Source organism: Manis javanica, chromosome 16 (genome assembly GCF_040802235.1).
Source record: "Manis javanica isolate MJ-LG chromosome 16, MJ_LKY, whole genome shotgun sequence".
Classification (NCBI taxonomy): domain Eukaryota; kingdom Metazoa; phylum Chordata; class Mammalia; order Pholidota; family Manidae; genus Manis; species Manis javanica.
The window spans coordinates 48,684,318-48,699,537 of record NC_133171.1 but is presented as its reverse complement, the minus strand read 5'-3'; the positions used below and the strand labels follow the sequence as shown (position 1 = coordinate 48,699,537).

The 15,220-nt window shown below is 53.8% G+C and overlaps 1 protein-coding gene across 3 annotated transcripts in view; it reads left to right on the top strand.

Annotated features, from left to right (window-relative positions):
* Nucleotides 1-1,708: 1,708 nt before the first annotated feature.
* FOXP4 (forkhead box P4) overlaps nt 1,709-15,220 on the top strand; it is a 49,458-nt gene continuing 35,946 nt past the window's right edge. For 2 of the 3 annotated variants that reach the window (XM_037005127.2, XM_037005126.2), the window contains exon 1: nt 1,714-2,186. The gene's annotated coding sequence lies outside the window, so the exon portion shown is untranslated. Of the gene's footprint in view, nt 2,187-15,220 lie in introns of all 3 variants that reach the window. The other variant, XM_073225073.1, reaches the window with a different exon arrangement.

Below are 15,220 nucleotides of genomic sequence, written 5' to 3'. Positions count from 1 at the left end.
CAGTGGGTATGACAAGCCTGTCAGAAGACAGCTGGAGAAGCCCACCAGAGGTCCCCTCATTACACACACACACACACTTCATCACGTACCAGCTTTGTAAACCTGCGCAAGTGGCTTAATCTCTTTGTGCCTCAGTTCTCTCCTCTGTAAAATAGAGTTAGCAGTACTGTCTACTTCAGAGTTACTGGGAAGATGAGATGAGTGCCTGGGATGTGGTACGACTCAAACATTACTAGTTACTTTACTCTTCTTTTTTGGTATTAATGTACAATTACATGAGCAACATTATGGTTACCAGACCCCCTTTATCAAGTAGTTACTTTATTCTTATTGCTTCTATTGCTACACAGGAAAGGACACTGTGGTATGCATATAAATAGCACTTAAGTCCTCCCCCCAACAATTTCACACCTAGATACCTGAAGGGCCCCAGCAGGACCCAAGTTATGTCTGTCACACCCACCCAGGCGAGCAAATACATAGGATCCAGACCTGGACAGAGCTTACAGGTCTCACCAAGCCCCATTGGAAAGGGCCTCTCTTTCAAGAAATCCCCTGCCCCTAGGTGACAGCACTGACTAGCCCTAAACACCAATTTCTGAAGCACCCCTAGCTCACATTCCGGTGGCATTACGTGTCTGCCCCGGCTCCCCCTGCCTCAGGCGATTCAGCAAGGGGGGTCTCGACAAGCCTCAGCCTCCCACCCTTATCCCACAACAGAGTCCTGCCTTGGTCACAGGCATTCCTTGGGGATCTCTGAGGTGTCAACCTCTCCCAGCTGGCAACACATAGAGACAGAGAGATGGTAGATGTTTTGGGGGTGGAGGCTGGGGTGAGGATTCATTCAGATTTCCACGGGTCTGTAAGTGGGGCGTCTGCTACCAGCATAGCCCTCCCCCTGGACCTTGAGCCTTTCTCCGTCTGGACTTCCCCCTCTCAACCCAAACACCCCAACTGTCCCCACCACATCCCCCGCCCCCGCCCATCCTCCCACAAAAGGCACTGAATTTTGTTTACAACATAATTTGTGCGGAAAATTGCCTCGACGCTGTCCTTCGCTTTGCCCGCGTGGGTCCGGCTTTGGGCCCCTTCTTCACAGGATCACAGAGCACTTCATGGGAAATTCCCCTTCCGGAGAGGGAGGTGGCACGCACCCGGGGATGACCGCTCACAAATCCCAGAAGGCGCCTCCCCCTGTCCCTCACCCTCGGCTCAGTAAGCCCACCCCCAACCCCCACGCAGGGGGAGGGGCAAGCGGGAGGCCAGGCAGGCCCCGGGCGGGCTGAACGCAGGTTCCGAGCTTTGGGCCCCCGGCCACTCCCCACACCCGCCGGGAACCAAAGAACCGTGTGGGAGCACGGCTTGGCCGTACCTCCAGGCTCCAGGGAAAGGCTGAGGTTTCCCGCGGCCACAGTGAATCCCTAGGGTCTCTCCGCCTCCCGCCCTTTCAGGCCCGCAGCCCCGCGTCTTCTCCTCGGGTCCCCACTTTTCTTCCCCTTAAGTTTGCTCCACGTGGTCTTCTCTCGCTCCCGGCAGGCTGCCTCGCCGGGCGAGAGTTCTGCGCCTGCTTTAGGCGAATTATGGTAGCGCTAGAAGTTGGTCTCCCCTCCCTCCGCCGCCCGCTCGCTCGCTCGCTCGCTCCCTCCTCCCTGGCCCTCCGCGCGCTCCCTCCTTCCCCTCCACTCGCTCCCGCCTCCTCCCGCCCCGCCCGCGCGCCGCCCGCTCGCAGCCACTAGCTGCCCGGGCTCAGTCGCAGCCCCTCGGAGTCCGGAGCCGGCCGCCCCTACGAACCGGACAGTGCGACCGGCGTCCGGGACGGAGCCCCCGGCCCGCGAGGAGGGCGCGGCGCAGGCGGCGGCGGCGCGGCGGGGAGGAGCCCGGGCCGGAACCAGGGCTGGGCCGGGGGCGGGGACGCTGGGGTCCCGGAGCCCCGGAGCCGGAGCGAGCGAACCTGCGTCGCGGGAGGACCGGGAAGGAGGAGCATAGCCGGAGCGAGCCGAGCTGCCCACAAAGTGCGATGCCCCGGCGGGGCTAGGGCGCGCGGCGGCCGGCGCGGCGCGGAGGGAGGACGCCCGGGAGCTGCGCGGCGCCGGGCGGCGCGAAGGGGCAGTCCCAGCGGGCGGCGGCGGGCCCGGGCTGCGACCCGAGCGAGCCCCATGCCCCGCGTGGGCTGACGGGCCGGACAGGTAGGTGGCGGGCCGATCCCTGGGACGCGGGTGGGGGCTGGGCCGGCGACCGGACCCACTCTCTTGGCTCGCGCACTCTCTCGCCCGCTCCCTGGCTCACTTTGTGTTTGCAAACTGCCCGCCGGAGACGCGCCGGGCGCCGGGAGGAGCCGGGCCCAGGCCGGCACACTTTGTTCCAGCCAGGGCCGGCTGCGGCGCCCTGACCCCGCGCAGCCACGACACCCCGCCCCCGGCTCGAGCCCCCGCGGCCCAGAGCTGTCTTGGGAACAGGTGGGGACTACAGGGCGGGACTGTGGCGGGGGTGGGGGGCGCCGCCGGAGGTCGGACGGGGCTGGGGGGGCTGGAAAGGCTACTGAGCCCCGCCCTTCCCCAAGAATCCGGGCCCCGCCCCCTCCCGGCCTGGCCGCGGGGAATGGGGTGTAAGAGAGCGCGACCCCTCCGCCCCCCGCCCCGAGTCAGACAAAGAATCCTTCCCGGCCCGCACTTTCTTGAGCTGGGGAGGGACGTGGTGAACTGAGCTCTCCCTCCTGCGGTCTGTCCAGGACTTCCCAAGACGCGCCGGACGCAGATGGGGGTGGGGAGGACCCGGGTCCTATCTGTCTTGTCACCTCGAGTGAGGAGGTGACTCGTTTTGCTGGGGTCGCACCTCTGGAGGTTCGCGAGCCAGTCAACCCATTCCCTCGTTCCTCCGTCAGCTCGGAGATTCAGCGGAAACTTCTTGGGGACTTGAGAGCGTCTGAAAACCCTGTGATTTTGTGCGCCAGTGCTGGAGGGTTGGGGACTGACTTGATACTTTTATTCACCCCATTTGCGGAGAACCCCCGTGTCGACATATGGCGGGAAAGGGAGGGCAGCAGCAGGGTTCAGAGGCCGCCTGAGTGTCTCGGAGTGACCAAGCAGGAACCCCCTCAGACTGAGGGCTATGGTGTCTTTGTGGACAGCCCCCCGCAGACACCTCTCTGGCTCACAATCACCCCGACGGCCCTCCCGTCTCGTGCTCCCCAGCAAACTAGCTTGGGCTGAGCCCGTGGCGGTAGAATGAGGGGGCACCCTGAGCGACCTGGGATTTGGCCTCCCCCGCCAAAAACCGTGGGATTTCGCGGGACGCGGATTCTGAGGCAGAGGCCCTAACGGCTGTGGATTCCTTTCCTCCAACTGGGGCGACCTCGTGAACATGTCCGCGTCTCATCGGGACTCTCTTGGGGGAAGAAAATACGGGAACGCGGACACACTGTGCCCACAGAGTATCCCGACTCGTCCCTGGGCACCCCCAACCTCTTTTTCCAACCGCTGTCTGTCAGATTTCCTCACTCACTGGGCGCCTGGGGTTTGAGGCGTCTGGAGATCACCACGTGTCTTGAATCCCAGCGTCGGGTCTCCATGCAGGTTGACCTAGGAGCCTGGAGTCAGGGTTAGAGATAGGGTAGGGGGGCTTGGAGCGAACCCAAGTATGAAGATGTCATTCCAGCAGTTCCTGAGAAAGCCCAGGAGCATTTTGGCCAATGCGGGTTTTTACTTGAACTTGAGCATTTTCACCCCCCATTTTAAAGAATCCGCCTGGACTGTCCCTGGTGAACGTATTGGGTCTGGGATTGAGCGTTGTGGAAGCTCACCTTGACGGGGGCAGCTAGGGTTGAAGCCAGAGACTGGCCAAGGTACCCCCGTCTCATGCAGAAAGGAGCTGCGGGATCTGGAGAGTCTGACTAGTCTCACCTCAGAACACGGGATAACCCGGATTGCAACGGATAATTTGAACCTAGCAGCTCACTTTCTGGGGAGAACCAGGGCTAAACCTCACCAGCGCTGGGTTTCAAGCCCCTGCGGCTCCTGGTGAGCCAGAGGTGGCTGCAGGAGCCCAGCTTCAGGAAGGGGAGCCACTAGCCTCACACAGCCCTTGCCTGACCCAGCAGGAAAACGGCTCTGGGGAAGGGAAGTCTACAGGCTTGTTTCATTTTGTTTTAAAACCTGAGAAACTTTGTCTTGTCCGAATTCTGGCATTCTTTGTCACCTGGCAGGTTGGAGAGAAGGCTGGGGGACTGCTGTGGGCACCTGGAGGGTTTGCTCGTGCTGGATACCTCAGATCTGAGCCTCTCAAAAGCAGGAGTATGCTTTGGGTGGGGGGAGCTCCTTATTTGGTGGTGTTCTTACTCCTGTTGGTGGGCCAGGGTAGCATGGGAAGGAAGTGGCACTGTGGGTGCCCCCCACCCAGGACTCCAGTAAGATGTGCATCTCTCTCCACCCTCCGACCAGACCACTACCTTACTTGGCCCTGGCCTTGGCCTTGGAACAAGTTTGGGAGACCACAGGAACTTCCTCGGCACTAAGTGCTGGGTCTCTGGGTGGGGTTTTCTTTCTATCCTTCCCCTTGTCCTGGGCAGGTTTCCCAGGAGTTAGGGAGTTGGGGAACCCCTGAGCCCTGGGGAGAGAAAAGCCTGACACTAAAGCTGGGGAGTGTGTGAGGGGGTGTGTGTGGGGGGCAAGATGGGCTCAACTTGGCAAAAGGATCTGCTCTTGCCCCTTTCCCTGTGGCTGCCTGTCTCACACCTAGACACCCTTACCCAGCCCCCTTTCCTCTGCCTTTGGCCAGAAACTTCCTTTCTGGGTTCTGGCAGGTAGGTCCTTTCTTGCCGGAATGTGCATATCCTGCTGGGCCCCTACTCCAAACACACCTCATCCTTAGGGGAGGAAAGCAGGGGGACTCGTGGGGGCGGGGGCTTGCTTTGATCAAGTAATTCTCCAAATGTTTGCTGAGCCTCTACTCTGTCTGGGCAGGTCCCAAGCTGGGCACTGGAGTGCCCAAGCAGTGCAGGCTAGAATCTGCTCCCTGGTCCTCACATTGTCAGAGTAGGAGAGATAGATATCACAACAGGGAGAGGAGGGTGGGAACAGAGTACTTGGTTCAGAGGAGAGGGGTGAAGTGCAAGGTGGGGAGGGAGGCGTCATCTCCCCAAGACGCCTTCCCTGCTCTGCCACATCTGCGGAGCTGCACCCTCCTTCCCTGTACCCTGACTCTCCACCTCCCGGCTGCCTTGGTGGTTTTCCTGTCTCTCCAGCTGAAATGCAAGCCCCATCCACACCCATCCCAAGCAGGCAGTGTCTTCCCTTTTCTAATAGCCCGTACTGAGCAAACGAATCATTTCCTCCATTCAAGGAGCTCCGCAGCTTCCTTTTAGGATCTTAGAACTCTCCAGCTTCCCCACACCAAAGCTTGGCAGGTACTCATTCTGACACGATTTCTAGGCTCCATTGGCTGAAATGGCTTCCTCAGACTTGGTTTCAGAATTCTGGAACCCAGGGCAAGGAACTCGGGCCTCTCCGCGTCAGGCCATGGATCAGAGTGGAACAGGCTTTGGAATTTGCCAGTAGTGATGGGACTGTGGGGAACTTAATTAAGCTCTTGGACGCTCAGTTTTCTTCCGTGTAAAGTAGGCCAGTAATACCCACCTTAGGGAGTCCTTTTGGGAATTGAATGGAGAGCACCTTCTCCAGGGTGCTGGGCACATAGTAGTGCTGACCAAGAGGTGGCTTTTATTACTAGACTCCTGGCGCTGCCGGGCCACAGGTTGGACTGAATACTGGAAATAGCTTGAGTTTTAACCTCCACTTTGGGGACTGGGGAAATAGCCCAGAGAGAGGCAGCAGCTTGTCTGAGGTTACCCGGCTAGTTAGGGGTAAAGGTGAGGCTAAAATGTGAAGATTGTAACTCCCAGTATAACCAATAGGGCTTGAGCCTCTGCTGTGAGAAAGGGGAAAAAGGGGAGGATAGATCTACTGGCTTCCCCTCCCTCCTTCACAAGCTCTGGCCTGGGCTGCCCTTAGGTGAGAAGGCTGTGTTTTCCCTTCCCAGCTTTCCTTTAAGGGAGGGCTTGGATTCAGAATCTGGCTTTTACCACCTCCACACAACCCTGGAATGAGCCTGGGTTGTCCAGCCTTGTGTATACCCCCCTCCTTCTCACCCTCTAAAGGTGCTCATGGAGACAAAGAAATACAGGAGAGAGAATCCCTCAGAATGCAGAGGAGGAAAAATGGCTGCCACCACCTTTCCACAAAGGGAGACTTCTAGGGTTTGGAACCGTAGCCTCCTGTAGCTTACACAGCCTTATGGAAGACAAGTTTGGTCACCAGTCTCAGGTCTTTGAGATCTACTCCTGGATGGATCATCTCAAAGAAGCAAAAAGAAACTTCCCTTGAGCTGAGCCTAAAGTTGCTGGCTCTCAGCATTGCCCTCCCGAATTCTATATGGAAATGCACACCTTCTTCCAGACTGCGAGTTCCGCCAAGCTGGGGTCACAGCAGGAATGCTCTTTACTCCAAGCCTACGGCTGGCTGTGCAGTAGTCTTGGGAGGTGGCACTCTGCAGCCCCTCACAGAGCCTGGGCTCAGGGCACACCTGCCTAAGCTAGAAATCAAGAGCTCCAGCACAAAAGGTGCTCTTAGACAGGGACCACCAGTCATGAGGCTGTGGGGTCAAAGCTCCTGTGCCTCTGGAGAGCCACCCAGGTCTAGGCCTGGCCAATGCCTTCCCTTCCCAGGACTCCTTCTGGGGTCTTTGCCGGACTATCCCTGGCTCCAGTACAGCCCTGTGCCTGTCTCCTCTCCAGTCCTAGCACTAGCCCTACCCGTGCAGCCTGGGCCCTGAACCCAGCAGCTCTGCCCACATCCCTGGTCACCAACCGTTGCCCATTGGAGCCTGTGGAGCTGGGACCTGAGGGTGAGTGGAGTCATTGGTGGTTGCCAGACATGGATAAATGGTATTTATCCTCTCTCCCACTTTGGGTTGGTCCTGATGACACCTTACCTGGGCTATCATGCAGATGTGGGGAGCACAGCAAGATGGTGGCTTTTTCCTCAGACAGGAACAAAGTGGAGTGTGTAGAATAGCATTTGTTCAAGGTAGGAAGGGTCAGCAGGTGGCAGTTACCCAGAATTCCCACCAGCGCAGGAGGGACGGGGGGGGGGCGGGGGCTCAGGGAATGGAGATGGGACTTCTCTTGACCCCATTCCACAAACGTTGGGCACTTGCTGTATGCAGTGGCAAGCACAGGGTTAAGGGGAAGGGTTTAATAAGAGGTGACTTGCTTGCAACTTGGAAAATCAGAAATGGAGCAAGTGCCTGGGGGCTGATGGCTCACATCAGTAGTGGCACCCGGAGGCACGCTCAAGTCCTAACACTCCCTAGCTGGGATGTGATGCCTGTGCTTCCTCCCCAGCCCTCAGGAGGGCTGTGCTCTGGGCAGGGAATTGGGGTGGTAAGGGGCTTTTATTTTTTTCTTCTCCATGTGGGCTCCCTTGGGAATGGTTCCCCAGCTCAAGCCCACACACATCCAGGAGACCCAGGCCAAAAGAAATTGGTCCAAAAGAAGGTAGAGGTGTGCTCCCTCCTTTCCTTATGGCCTTCTCAGGGCAGATGTGCATCTGCATCCTTCCTAGAAGGAAAGGGCGTGTGCTGCTGGGAAGAATTTGGGGGAGAGATGGAAAGTCAGGATTTGCAGGAAACCCAGGGAGTAGCAGCTGCTGTAGGTGCTTGGGGAGCAAAGCACAGCTGGTAGAGATGCTCTCTATCTTCTTTGAGGCTCCTGATCTGAGCAGAAGGCCTTTGCCAAGGTCAGGCGGTGTTGACATGCAGAGTTGCTTCACTTGGGAGAATCCTCACTTTAAGGGTGCCTCTGAGATTTCTCTGCAGAGGTGAGGAGCCAGGCTGCCGGTCCTCCTTCCCCAGCTGAGTGCACTTGGTTTGGGTTGCTTGCCTGGCCAGCATTTCTATGGGCTTCTGTGAGCGCCTCAGTGTGAGTTGCAGGGAGCTCCTTCACCTCTGAGACTTGATCTCTGGAGTGCAGCGCCAGTATTTGCGGCAGTCGCCAGGGCGCTGAAAAAATGCCTGGGGCGTGGGGCGCTCACCCAGCACTGGGGATTCCAGGGAATGTTGGAGAATGGGGAGGGTCTGGCCGTGTGGCCCCTGTCTTTTAGCCACAGGGAGGACCACCCACGCCGCGTGCTGCGCTCCCATTACTTGTGGATGACCTCGTGGGTCTGGATGGTAAACAAGTCCGGATTCACCCAGGAGGGGCACCGGTAAGCGCACTGCTACCAACTCCCGGATTCCCTCTGCAGCCTTAGGCTTGACTGGTTTTCCTGACTGTACGTTGGTGTTGAAGCACCGGAGTCCCCTCTCCTTGGCCTTCTGTTCCCGCAGCTGCGGGCTGGGCGTCCAGTCAGAATAGAGAGAACAGACCCGAAGGTCTCAGCACGCTCCACGTTTGTTCCACCTAGTCCGGAGCCTGCTGCCTCCTCGGGTCCTTCCCGAAAGGGGCGCTGTGGAGCACAGGACAGCAAGCCTGCAGCCCAGCGAGTCTCCTCCTTCCCAATTAGACAGCCGAGCCTGATTAAAATGGGGTGCCGCCCGCCCGATCCCCATCTCGCCGATCCCCTTCATCGAGATTTCCCTTCATCAAAATCTCACATCCTCCAGAAATTAATTTGATGCCTCTTGTTATCAATTAATTGAATCTCGTTGGGAGAGAGCTCAGCCAGGCGGAGGTGGCTTGGCCCTTGTGCGCCGCCTGTCCCGCCCTCCCCCTCCCAGCAGGACAACCCTATCCCCACCCCCCAGTTTCGCTTTTTCTGCTTTGCTTATAATTTTACTTACTTTCTTAAATAAAACCATTGCTACAGGCCCTTCTGCCCAATATGGCTTGGGTGGATAACCATGGGGATAGGCACTGCCTGGGATTCATCCATTCTGAACGGGGAGAGGAAGGGTTCTGTCTTCTCCTTAAATCCACAAAACCTCACCATTGGGGATTTGCCCTGACCCTGACCCTGACTCTGACCCCAGCCCTGACCCAGACCCTCTGTGCTCCAGGGGCTGCTGATAAGAGGAGGGCTGGGGACAGACTCCAAGGTGCCTCCCCAACTAGACACACCCCTTAGATGGGGGAGGGGGACACTGAAGAAACAGGCTAGGGACCTTCAGCCATCAGGACATGTTCTTGGGAAGGTTGCATCTTTTTTAGAAGAGCTGTTGCCCCTGCCAAGGCTGATTTGTTAAATGCAGGTGTGTGGTACCTCCTAGCTGCCCAACAGCCAGGTCAGGCATCTGCAGGAACACGCTGTCAGCATTTCCAAGGACACTTAGAAGACCAATTCTGCCTCCTGCATGGAAGATGGAGGAGGAAGGTTCTAGAAAACATCTCAGTCTGGGAGGAGTTGGTGGCAGGTACAGGGTAGAATTCGGGGTTCCCCAGACCCTGACTGAGGCACTGTGCTTTGCCCTTTCACATAACTCTGTTCACATCCTTACAACAACTCTGAGAGTTTCTCCAGGTTATGGTAGTCATTGCTCCCATTTGACAAGTGAGGGACCCAGGTCCAGAGAGGTGATGTAACACAGCTAACTGGAACCTGTCTTTCTGAAATACTTGCCATTATAATGGTAAATTGCACAAAAATGTCTCTCCACTAACATTTCTTTTGAAAAACCAAATCCTGCCAATGCTAAGCCTACATTTCTGTGTGGTAAGAACAGACTGAGATTGAGTGCCCACCTCCTCACCCGGCCACCTAGGTGACCCACCTAGCCCCCTGAGGGCATTTTGGTTGGCCAACTCCATCTTGGAGATTTCACCTGTCCCTGATATTCTTCAAGGAAGAGCTGGGGGCAGGGGGCGGGCGGTGTGGGGAGCAGGTATCTGAGAGACTGTGCATGGCCTAACCAGAAGCTCAAAGACGACCTTTAAGGACCCTCTGACCCAAATCTAATTCCCACACGACTGCCTATGAACTGATGGTGGTAGATAATTTTCCTTTTGTCTGCAATGGAGTTATAGAGTCTCATGTCTCCAAGGGGCCTGCTCCTAGCTGAAACCAGCCCATCCATACCTGGGTGAACCCCTTTATGAAAGTCATCACCCTTTAACCTGTCCCCCATATTTATGTACTTTTTGTTGGAGAAGAGGGAGACTTCCAAGAGTGGAACCACAGGTGGGGATAGAGAACTGGGCAGGAGTCACCCTTTTGGAACAGGGAAAGAGATGGGGAAAGAGGCTGAATCTTGCTTATTTGGATGTGGGTGTGTTTTGGATGCCCCTACCTTGGTGCTCAAGCTCCCTGTGAATGCCACACTTAGATATTATCAGGGGAGATAAAGGGAGGACCCAGGCAGGTTGTGAGTGGCTGGTAGAGCGGTCAGGGCTTCAGCCCCTGTGGTCTGTCTCAAGTCAGTTGGAGCTCCCCCTGTGCTCTCGGGAGCCCCCTGGTGCCAAGGGCACTACTAGTCCAGGCTCCAGATGGCCACCCAGGCCCTGGCCAAGCCCCCCACCCCTTAACCAGAAGGCCTCCCATGTACGACATCACTATTTAATTAGCCATCTCTGATTAACCAAACTTGGCATTCGGCTCCTCTTGCCCTCATCTTTCCCAGCTCCGAATCAATGGCTTTGATATGCTAATTAGGGAGTAATTTAATTTCAAAAGGCCGCAATTAACAAGGGTGTTGTGGACATGCTGTAGTTAAGCGGAGTAATCTAATTTGCATTAGTAACAAGCAGGGACTAATTAGAAGCTTAATTAGACACTTAGATGGCTCTTATGTTTACTTTCTTAATGAGATGGAGTGGGATCTTTGGTTCCCTTTCTTTTCTCTCCCTCTTTTTTTCTTTCTGTTAATTCTTTCTTTTGGTCACGGTACTAGGAAGGAGTGTTTGAGGGAGGCCACCTTGCTAGGGCCTGGTGGGAGCATTTTCGAGCTGGAGCCAGTGGAAAGTGCACTAGGGTGTGGTGGTGGTGGTGGTGGTGAGGAAAGGTTCAGATTCCAAAGTGACCAGCCCGTCCAGGCCTTGCTTGCCACCTCAGGTAGAATCACAGGAAGAGCACTAGTTGGGGAGTCAGAAGAGCTGTAGGGTTTCAGTTTGGCTCAGCCTCTTAGCAGTTAGGTGACCTTGTCAAGTCATTAGACATCCTGGAAGTGTGGTTCCTTCACCTGTGAAAGTTGAGTGTCAGGTTGTATGGAGAAGAGGGGAGGGCAGGGTATATGGAAAAAGATTTTCAAGGACTCTGAGCAGAATGGTTGTTAAAACATACAGTTGACCTTTGAACAATGCAGGAGGTAGGGGTGCTGACCTCCTGCACAGTGGAAAATCCTCATGCAACTTTTGACTTCCCAAAAACGTAACTATTAACAGCCTACTGTTGACCAGAAGCCTTACAGTTGATTAAACCTTACAGTCGATTATACATATATATCTTGTATATGTGTTAGATACTATCTTACAGTAAAGCTGGAGAAATCATTTTTTTTAATTGTTGCAAATTTCCAAAAATTTTCCAATGTAGTATTTGAAAATAATTTGCATGTAAGTGTACCTACACACTTCAAACCCATCCATGTTCAAAGGTCAGTAGTATTCATAAATTGTGTGCCCAGGCTTCACTTCCTTTTGATTCAGCTCAGTTCACTGCCTACAAGAAACCTTCCCAGAATACCTCCCCAACTCCCTTTAGGCCATCCCTGCAGTGTCTAATTTAACATTTGTGAAGTTTTTTGTGTTGTGTAGGGCAGAGGTTCTCAGGGGTTGCACTTGAAGTTTAAATACGTGGAAAAGCTTTTAAAATTATCCACATCTGGGTTCCAATCCCCAGAGTTCAATTTAATTGATCCAGGGTAGAGCCCAGTTATGGATATTTTTAAACACTAGTGTTTGCCTATGTGTCTTTCTCCTCCATCAAATTGTAAGCCCTCCAAAAGCAAGGACTGTGTTTTGTTCACCCCTATGTGCCCAAACCCCAGTGCTCACTATTCTCAGTATCAGTTGCAAGCAGAGGCCATCTGTGCACCCTGTAATCTCACCCAGATTTGACAGGTTCTGTCGTGTTGTAAGGTTTTGAATGCCTTATGCATCCCATTGGAGTAGCTATGTGGCCACTAAAAACGGTTGCTTAAAATATTTGATGTCATGTGGAAATGGTTATGATAGTAAGTGGTGAGTGGAAAAATAGGAAAATTCAAACCATGTACAGATTATGACCCCAATTTCACTTTTTAAATGTTTATATGCCAAAGAGAGTGAAAATGAACTGACTGGAAGGGGTAGATCCCAAAAGGCTAGCTCCCTGGGTGGTAGAGTTATGGGTACTGTATTTATATTTTTATTTTTTATAATTTTTTTCCTTCAAAATTTCTTTCAAGATGTCTTTTACTTTTATGAGTAGAAAATAAAGTTATTTGAAACTTGGGCGAGAACCTGGAACAGAGAGACGGCACAGGATGGTGGTTCCCTTTCCAAATCTGAGAGTGTGTTGCAACCTTTTAGAGAGGCCTGTCCTCACCCTGCCACTTGGACTGAGCTTCTATGGCCCTGAGGCTTTGTGCTAAGAAGAAGCCTTGAATGGTCCCTAAAGTTGGGGTGGGTAGTTCCTGGCCTGTCATTTAGGGAGACTTTAGGCAGAATTGGGAGTAGGGAGGGAAATCTAAGGTGCCAGCCTCTAACTCACACAAGGGAGAGTCCCAGGTACTTGGAGGGTATGGGCTTAGAGAGGGATTAAGCTTCTAGAACTCAGCCCTCCCTTAACTGGCAACCTGAAGCCAGAAGGCCTTTGGGGCCTGAGCTGAGTGGGGCCAAGGGGGTTCCTTGTGCCTTTGGATGACACATTGGGAAGCATCATTCAGTTATTTGTAATGCCATGTTTATTGCTCTGCAAAGCCCTCTGCTTTAAAATGTTCCTGACACAAGTAAGATCTGATAGCAAGATAGCTAGAAAGAAGGAAAAAAAGGAAATATAAGGTATCCTCAGCTCTGTTCTTTGTGGTATCCATGTGTGTGTCTTCTTACATAATCTAGGAATATGTCCATTTCAAAGACTTTGAGCTGTGGAAAAGTCTGAAACTGGCAACTTCTTTTATAAAAGGGCCTTTGCTCATGTTGTTTCCCCAGCATTCGGTGTACACTTTGCCTGGACAAACCTATTTATTCATCCTTCATTTCTAAGCATATATGCCATTTCCTTACAAACAAGGCCTTCCCTTCCCCTCCCTCCCCCATTTAAATTAGATCGTCCTGAGTTTTTCTTGTATTCCATTTGATAGAATTTATTAGAGTTGAGCTTATCTACTTATTTATGTCCTTATTTATCATCTGCCTCCCCTCATGGGAACATAAGCACCAGGAGAGCAGGGCCTGTCCCCTGTTTTGTCCCACTCTGGGTGCTTAAATATTTGTTGAACCAGTGAGAAGATGAAGGGTCATTGCTGGTGAAATGTGCTCCTGACCAGCCATTGGAGGAGAGAAGAATGACTTCATTCATGGCCAAAACTCTATTAGTAGCTAGACTTTCAAAAAGACAAATGCCAGATATACCCAGAAAAGGGCAAGGGTGGGTGGGGGATTGGACCTCTGTTATTATCAGTTGGCCTCAGTGCATCTAACACTACTTCACCAGCTTGTTCTAGTTTTGTAAGCTTGCAGAGGGCAGGGACCATATTTCAGTTTCCTGCATTTAGATCCTTAGTGCTTGGCTTAATCAGGCACTAAATCCATGATGAATGAATGAATGACCTTGGAGTGGATCATTGTTCCTTTTGGCCACCATGAAGCTCACTGACTAAAGTCACTGCTCAGTACTGGAGCTCTATTGCCTTGGACCAGTAACATCAGCATCACCTGGAAAATTTCCAGAAACAGAAATTTGTGTCCTGCTGTAGACCTGTTGAGTCATAAACTGCCAACCTGGGCACAGCAGTAGTCTTAACAAGCCCTCCAAGGCGATTCTAATGCCCTCAAGTTTGAGATCCTCTGTCTCTCCGTTTATTCTCCTTTCCTACTACCCTATGATATATTTTAAGAAGCTTTATCTTTTATTGCAGTCTGCTTCCCATCTTGGAAGTTGATAGGGATATAATGTTATAAATAGCTACATCTAGTCTAGTTTCCCCCATTATACAGAGGAGAAAAGGAGGAATTGATTTGGCCCAAGTCACATACCATGTTGGTAATAGAGCTGGGGCTAGATGCCAGGTTTCCCAACCTCTAGTCTCGGGCTTTCAGCTCTCTCCCCAACTAGATTATAGGGTTCGGGAGGGCTGGAAATGGTGTCTCCTTATTTTAACTCAAACACTCTGTGTACAGGTTACCTGTGGTCACACTCCCACCCTCCGTGCTCGGGTTAGAGCCCGGAGAGGGCGGGTGCGCCCCCCTCCAGCAGGGCTCACGCACTTGAGCGCTGCGAGATGGGGGGCGGAGTGCCCGAGTAGGGGGCTGCCCCACCCCTTCCCTCCCTCCCTCGCGGGTAAACTCCGGGCATCCATCAGTCTGTTAATTGCACTAATTAGAGATCGCAGAGGTGTTAATTGGAAAACCCTGGTATTGTGCCTGTTTGGGGAAGAAAACGTCAATAAAAATTAATTGATGAGTTGGCAGGGCGGGTGGCGCGGGTTCGCGGTAAGGCGCAGGGTGTCGTGGCAAATGTTACGGCTCAGATTAAGCGATTGTTAATTAAAAAGCTATGGTAATTAATACTGCCTACACCATATGGGCCCGCGGAAAAGGCACAAAAGGTTTCTCTGTGTGGGGCTCCCCTTCTCTTTACTCTCCCCCGAGAGCACCCTAGCTAGCCCTTGGGTCCTCCCTTTGGCCCAAAGCTAGGTGTAACCCGTCACTTCCGGCCAGGGACCCCGGGGACCGAGTTGCGAGACATCCCTTGTTGCACACCCGCCGGGGTTCTTCGAAGGGCCAGGAGCCTCAGGGGAAGTGGGAGCCCCCAGCGGCCCGCAGGATCCCCCAGAGCGGAAGAGGCGGCTGCGGCTTTGACCCAGCTTCCTTCCTTCCGACTGACTGCGGCGTCTGCAGAAGCTTGGGGCTTGCGGAAGGCTCCGACGTGCCCAGGCTCCCCATGGGAACCCCGAAATATGGAAGACAGGGACTGCCTAAGGACAGGATCAGAGCCCCAGGCAGAAATCCTAGACCCCCTAAAATAACTCGGCCACAGTTGCTCTCCCCTGCCCCTAACACATGGTGGTAGAGGGGTCTGGAAAGGCCAAAATG